Below are 7654 nucleotides of genomic sequence, written 5' to 3' on the forward strand. Positions count from 1 at the left end.
ACCACTCAAATTTCTTGGTCTTCCGATTAGCTCCAACCCTATTCGAAGGGCTCATTGGCAACACCTGACTGATAAATTTGACTCCAAACTCTCTTTATTGGCTGCTAACCTGCTTTCGATTGGAGGTAGATATATGTTGATCAAATCTGTTTTGGGTAAACTACTTATCTTTGTTTCATGCTCCTATTTCCATCATCAAATCTCTTGAAAAAAAGCGTGCTCGATTCTTTTGGGGAGGCTGTAAAGAAAAGAGAAAGATGGCGTGGATAAAATGGGAGCAAACGATAGCTTCTCTTGAAAACGGAGGTCTCGGCATTGGTAGTATCCTATCCTTTAACCTTTCACTTCTTTTGAAATGGAAATGGCGTCTGGTTCGTTGTACTAGCTCTCTTTGGGCTCGTACGCTTGTTGCTATCTATGGTATTAAGGCGGGTTTTGGAAATCGTGGTTGTAAAACTTCAGGGGTCTGGAGTAACATTGTTGCTTCTACTAAATCCCTTCATGATTCAGGAAATATTCCAGAAGATACTCTTCATCTAAAGCTCGGAAATGGTCGCAATACCAAATTTTGGAAGGACAAATGGTTGGGAAACTTCACTCTTGAAAGTAAGTTTAATCGTTTATACCGTCTTGACAACAATCCGGATTGCTTGATATGCGAAAGACTAAGCGTAGATAACCGATGGAACTGGGACTGGTCTCGAAACCCTCCAACTTCGGCAAAACCTCCTGATTTATTAACAGATCTGAGTTCGGTCTCTCTTAGCAACACTGACGACACATGGTTCTGGAATCTAGGAAATGATGGAAATTTTCACGTTTCGGATGCCCGCAAGCTGCTAGACGACCTTCATCTCCCGACATCTAGCTATCATACTCGTTGGTCCAAATTTATTCCCTTGAAGATTAATATTTTCATATGGCGTTTAATTTTGGATCGTCTTCCTTCTAGAATAAATCTTGCCTTTAAAGGGATTCGATATCAATACTATTATTTGCCCCATATGAAGTGTTGGTGGAGATTCAAGGGATAATACTTTTATCTTTTGTTATGTTGCCAACTCAATTTGGAGACGAATGAGACTTTGGACGGCCATTCCTTGGCCTGATTCATTCATCACTGTTGAAGATTTCTTTATCTGGATGGACTCGTTAAATGGTTCCTTGTCTAAGAAGACTTGCATTTATAGCATTGTAGCTGCTACCTTTTGGTGGTTATGGAGATTTAGAAACGATACACTTCATGAAAACGGCATTATTAAAGAAAGAGACTTATTTGACAACATAAGATTATCGTCCTTCGCATGGCTTCAGGCTAGATCCAAATTTGCTCCCACGTGGACCTCTTGGCTTTGTAATTCATTATAATCTTCTTTTGTTTCTTCTTTGTATTTCTTTTGTTTTTTCTTGTTTCGTTGCCTTTCCTTTCGCATTTTTTGTATTGTATTTTTGTTTTTGGCTTTAGCATCTTGCTAGCCTCTTAATATATTGTTGCTGTTCGAAAAAAAAAAGAGCGAGTACCTCCATCATGGCTCTATTACTCGAGTCAGCAGCAAGCGTCGACTTATTGGCGACTTAACTGTTGCTCAAAGAATAAATTAAATTTCAGACAGGTTTAAAACTCATGGAAATTTGATTATACCATTTTCATGGCGTCACATACCACCACCACCACCACCACCACCACCACCACCACTACTACTAGCTTAAGTCCCGGGATTTCGCGGGCACTTATGTATGGGTGTTATGAATAGTGTGATGGTTTAAGTAAAGTAGCTTTAGACATAAAGACATATTGATAATGAAATCTAAGTTTTTAAACATAGATAACAATCACCAAAGACCATTACCTCTTTTGGAAACAATTAACATGAACAACACATTTGTGTTTTTGAACGGGCCATTAGAAGCCTAACAACATTAAAAAGGCTAAACGGAACAATATTAAAGACCCGCAAATCCGTGAGACTTTTTAAGGAAATTTGATATAATAAAGTAGAAATTAGCCTTTTTCTATATGAGGATTATTATTGATTATTACACATTATAGACCTCAAAGCCAAAGCAAAAACATAAGAGAATTTCAAAGCATGGAAAGGTTCATGGGGAGGAATTGAGAAATTTCAATGTTGAGGGGATGTGAAGTCCGTGCTTTGCTTGTGTATTTCTTTGATTGTTAGGCTTAGTTCTGTTTTCGTCTTTGTTTGTTAGAGTTTAGTTATGTTAGCGAAGTGTATGTTTATGTTTTTATTTTCGTAGGTTTTGAGCTTGGTCGTTGTGATTTGTTTAGCAGACGGTCTTTGTTTCGTTTTGTTTTTGGGCTTCGATTGCCTTTATGATGTATGTTGTTCGATGATCACCTCGAGTTCTATATAAAGTTTCAGTTTTTAGAAAGGAAAAAAATTAATAAAAATAAAGGAACTCAAAGCTGAGTTAGAATTGCAAACTTATCATTACCAATGGCACTGGATATGCTTCACAAAGGTTCAAAAATTCAATATTATTGACTGGAATAATCACAAATCACCAAGGTTACATTATCAACTATCCTACGGTATATAAGTTTTCAAGTTTACTAATCTTGAAGGATGAAAATAACAATAAATATCTAAGTTTCATCTTTCACAAAGCTTTGAATAATCTACATATATCAACTCGGCTTTAGCCAATTAACCATCTTGATTACCTACTTGACTATTATGTACCCATTCAACTCTGTTTAATCCAACAAACAGAGTGAAATTATTGAGAAGGATCTCTTGGAAAAGTACCCCATCAGCACCAGGCTATTTCAGACATCTGCAAATAACAAATCGGATGATAACCACAAAATCATAATTAGAAGAACACAGGTAAGGCAGTACCATAGATGGAGAATAAATTATCTTTGAGAAGGCACAAAGTAGTTCTATCCATTTCCAACATTTGAAGACCTAACAACAACATCATTTACACAACATTAAATATTATCATCATTTACAAAACACTGAATAGTATCATCGACAAATTTTAATAATTATCAAGGAACCTGCATTTCGTTTTATATTATTGCTATACTATACTTTTAAACATTGCCCAAACATTGAGTTTGCTATTAATCAAGTATGAATTCACAATATTTGTAAGACGAGTATAAATAGTTTTGTTTACTCATTAGCATCTTTATTCGATTATCACCACGCTTATGGAGATGTGATTATTCACATCAACTGAGAAATTGTATAAATAGCTTTTTTTACTCATTAGCATCTTATAGTGGTCTTTTTGTACACGATGAAACTACGCCAGTTTTAGAACTTTCACTTGAAGAGAGCTGAAAATACATCATGTTTACCAATTACAATTATGTTGCACAGTTACCTAATTTCTTAATAAGGCTACAACTAAATTAGTCTATATATTCTCTCTTTCCGCAGATCCTTCAAAAACAACACACACCCCCTTATAAATGAGTCATGATTTGTGTAAATCGGGTCAAACGGGTTAGAAGAAAGTCTCTTAAGTGTATTCAAAATCTTACACCCTCGTAAAACGACCACAAATAAACGGGTGGATGTAATATCATTATTTCATTATTGAGCTTCAAAACAGTGTAAAAACTGAAAGATGGTAAACCCCACCCACTCAATTTGACATGTTCTTTAAATTTATCTGTTTTGACCTAAACCCATAATGACCCCTCTACACAGCCCACCCGTTTTCCCACATTGAGGAACAGCTGTTGGATAAACACATAAACAACAACAATTAACTTTATTACCTGACTATACAGTGAATTCAACAAATATACAAAACTAACATTTAAATCATATCCAGTATAGTATATAAATATAACATATGTGCAGGAACAAACCTTATTATGAAGCATAATCTGAAGTTCGTGCGGACGACCGTGAGTTGATATTAGGTCTGATGTGCAGAACACATGATTTACTTATTTTTCAGCAATATGACTCAATGAGCAAAACATTAATTTTGTATTCTCTAAAATACATTTCGAGCGACTTGTAACCCGTACAATACGTTCCACCTTTAAAAACAAATATGCTCAAATGTAAAGATTATAATATATTACCAGTAATATTCCACTGGCAATTGATACTTATAATTGAAAAACAAAAGGGTTAGATATAGAAATCAAATAAATTGCTCAAGTAATTAGACGACACATACCCAATTGATACATCAGTTGATCGTAATCTTTTGCTTTTGGGGAGGATGTTTTTTCAACGTCGATCAATTAAGAAGATTAACATATCTTCTTGTGGTATTAAGGTATGTGATGTGAAAAACGTGGTACATGAATTGTTGTACGGAAAATACTGGTTTTAAAGATTACACACTAACGGACAGTGTACCCGATCGTCAGGGCCGGTTCTGAGAATTTAAGGGCCTAGAGCGAGACGAAAAAAGGGCCCCTACGCCGCGAATTAAAGGATTTCGCTAACGACTCTCCTCAAGGTTATCGTTAACACGCTATAATATTTATACAAAACAATTATATTTTACTTTTCTAAAAAGTTACAGTAATATATTTTGCATTTATCAAATTGCCCAATACATTAAAACGTGTTTTAAAAAAAATCCTTAAATTGTTTAATACGAGTAATTATTATCGTTTTATTTCTTTAAAAAAAAGTTATTACCATTAATGTTGCAATTTTCTAAAGCTTGACCGCTAAATTAGATAATTTTTAAAGTTAATTACCATTTCTGAGAATTAAAAAAAAAAAAAAAAATCCCTCAAAAATAGTTAAGTAGAAAACTAACTATATCTTGATCAGAGGTGGCATTTGGATTCATCCTCCACCACATCAAGTTGATGTTTGATACAACAATGAGTGGGAACCATATCTTCTATATAACATGAAAAATTACAATAAACAACCTCCTGGGAATTGATACTCCTATAAATCTGTTAGTTAGAATTCCAAAATATCTCTTTTCTGGATCCCACATCGGTGCACAAAAAATAATATATATACTATAAAGTCGAAGGATTTGATTATAAGTTAAAAGAATAAACATTGGGTATTATTTATGAAGCCCTATAGTTCCTGAGATCATTTTACTTTTGGGCCGAATTTACGTGTTATTAATCCTGGGTCCCTGTGCGACTTTACGTGTTATTAATCCTGGGCCCTTAAAAATACGGGTCGCCCACTTTGCACCCCCTTTTGGTGTTATTAATCCTGGGCCCCTAAAAATACGGGTCAGTTGCCCACTTTGCACCCCCTTTGGGCCGAAAAGGACAAGAACAGGGACATTGGGCGTTATTTATGAAGCCCGATAGTTCGGGCCGAAAAGGACAAGAGACACGAGACAATCATTGTGTTAAAAGTTAATCTCTACTAACCTTTGTCCAGTAATCGTTAATTGACATATTTGTTCTTACTTGTAGGTCACTTTACCATTTATTCCGAATATCGTTAAAAAGGAAAGGTTTCCTAAATCAAAGTGGACCTCTCAATAGAGACTCACGATCATACAATGTATATGATAAATCAATCATTTGATATTATCTTTTAATTTCGTTGATAATTATATTAAACCTATATCGAAACAAATACATTCGTGTAAAGTATTATACGTCTAATACTTTGTTAACGTTTTCAAGTTATAATATATTCACATATACATATATAATCATGTCCGTTCATATAATGGTTCGTGAATCATTGGAATTTGATCGCGGTTAAATGAATGTATAAACATAGTTTAAAATTCTTGAGATTCAACTTAACAAACTTTGCTTATCGTGTCGGAATAATATAAAGATTAAAGTTTAAATTTGTTCGAAAATTTCCGGGTCATCACAGTACCTACCTGTTAAAGAAATTTCGTCCCGAAATTTGAGTGAGGTTGTCATGGCTAACAATAAAAATGTTTTTATGATGAATATGAGTCGATAAATAAAGTTTTATCACCGTTGAATAATATGGATAAAACAATCCAATTACTCGAAGCGTATGAGAGAAGTTATCGTAAAAGAGTGAAATGAAAGAATAGAGATTCGTCTTAACTTTTGACGTAGTTACGATTGATTTCCGGAATTTAAGGAATAGAAAATCTTCATAATCTAAATAAAATTTGATTCTTCGGAATTTGCGGAAATTAGGATTTTCTTTGATTAAATGCGTAATCTGCGTCGATTGCTATGTCTGATATTTCGCTATAAATTGACCTCTTCCGTTTCATTTATTTTCACCACTCCTATAGTCTTCTTTCTTATTTCATACATCTCAATAGATTGTGAAAATGCTTAATCCAGTTCTGATTCTTGATATTTTCCTGGCTATCGTATCCTTCATTCTTCTTTTTCATCTGCCATCAGAGGAAGTTATTTTCTTCTACTATTACCTTGGGGTTATAGTGTTTTTCATTCTCCCGTGTCTTTATATTGCTATACGCATTGATATACACGGTTTGTAATTTCGGGGTTGTTATCGGGCTTTATATTCTTCATTATATTTCGGAGCTTCATGCTTTCGTTTTCTCTTCCCGACCTTAAGTCAAGCGGATAATGGTCCAGAATTCGTAGGTATGAAGTTTCAGATGAACATAACTAATGTTCTAAGAAAGAAATGGTAATAGTACAATCTGACTTGTCAAATTACCAGAATACCTCGAAAAAGACCGAATCATCAAGAAAAATATTTTCTTGATATGTTTAGAGGTTAAATAGAATGAAAGAGTTATGTAACATGGTTCATGATGAGGGTATGATCTGTGAACCTTTATCACAATCCATTAGAAACTCAGCATGACTTACTGTAATATAATCACGTTGATCAAGTGTCATTATATTATACTAATTCATGCTTCAGTTCCCAACATTACTTCAAAACATTCATTTTTCGAATTTTTCAGATTTTAGAAACTAAAATAGTTTCTTTTATGATGTAACAAAGATAGCGTGAAGAGATAAATGATATCAGATAAGAATAGTTATGAAAATATATTCAGAAATATGGAGGATATTTATAATGGAAGATACGATGATATCTTAGAATTTCTAATATCAGAGGATGATGCGGAAAATCTGTCTGTGAAGGTTTAGAATAAGAAGTAAGGTTCTTACTAATGGTTTCAGCAGACACTGAATCATTTGGATTCTTTGAAGGTAGATTTCGTCTTTGTGATTTGTCCACAGCCTCCTTCATGGTCTGCTCATTCCGTTTTCCAGTTCCAAACCTTCTCTTTTTCTCAGCTTTATCACCATACTATTCTTTATCATCAAACTTTTGACTGTTAAGGTCGTTTACAGTTTTTGCTGCTTCATCAACATTTTTCCAAAATTCGGAGAACTAGTTTCGTAGTTTGGGGTGTTTTTCGGAAACTTCACATTCGAAGTATGTAAGTCCAGGAGGTAGACGTTATATGTACACATATAACTGTTGGCGTAGACGTGCTACAAGATTTCAAAATACTGATTGCTAATTCCCGATAGTTGGTATGTCAATTGCCGTTACAAGATGTGGATGAGTACATGATACGGTTTCAATGAGTATAAGGATTTTTCGGAAGGTCAAAGATCAATGAAGTTGTTGGTAAATTTACTGCTAATGTGGTGGAACATGAAAGGTTCTCCAGTAACAAAAACGTATATATCAAGGTTATAATAAGGCTAATCTGAAAAGTAGAAGTTGACTGG

The 7654-nt window shown here is 34.2% G+C and overlaps 1 long non-coding RNA gene across 1 annotated transcript; it reads right to left on the minus strand.

Moving 5' to 3' along the window:
* Positions 1 to 2472: 2472 nt before the first annotated feature.
* LOC139855948 (uncharacterized) lies at positions 2473 to 4356 on the minus strand. Its single transcript, XR_011761618.1, has 4 exons — positions 4174 to 4356; positions 3854 to 4030; positions 2865 to 2933; positions 2473 to 2799 (listed from the first exon to the last, which is right to left on the minus strand). It is a non-coding gene; the product is annotated as an uncharacterized lncRNA (long non-coding RNA).
* Positions 4357 to 7654: the final 3298 nt, after the last annotated feature.

Source organism: Rutidosis leptorrhynchoides, chromosome 6 (assembly GCF_046630445.1).
Source record: "Rutidosis leptorrhynchoides isolate AG116_Rl617_1_P2 chromosome 6, CSIRO_AGI_Rlap_v1, whole genome shotgun sequence".
Taxonomy (NCBI): domain Eukaryota; kingdom Viridiplantae; phylum Streptophyta; class Magnoliopsida; order Asterales; family Asteraceae; genus Rutidosis; species Rutidosis leptorrhynchoides.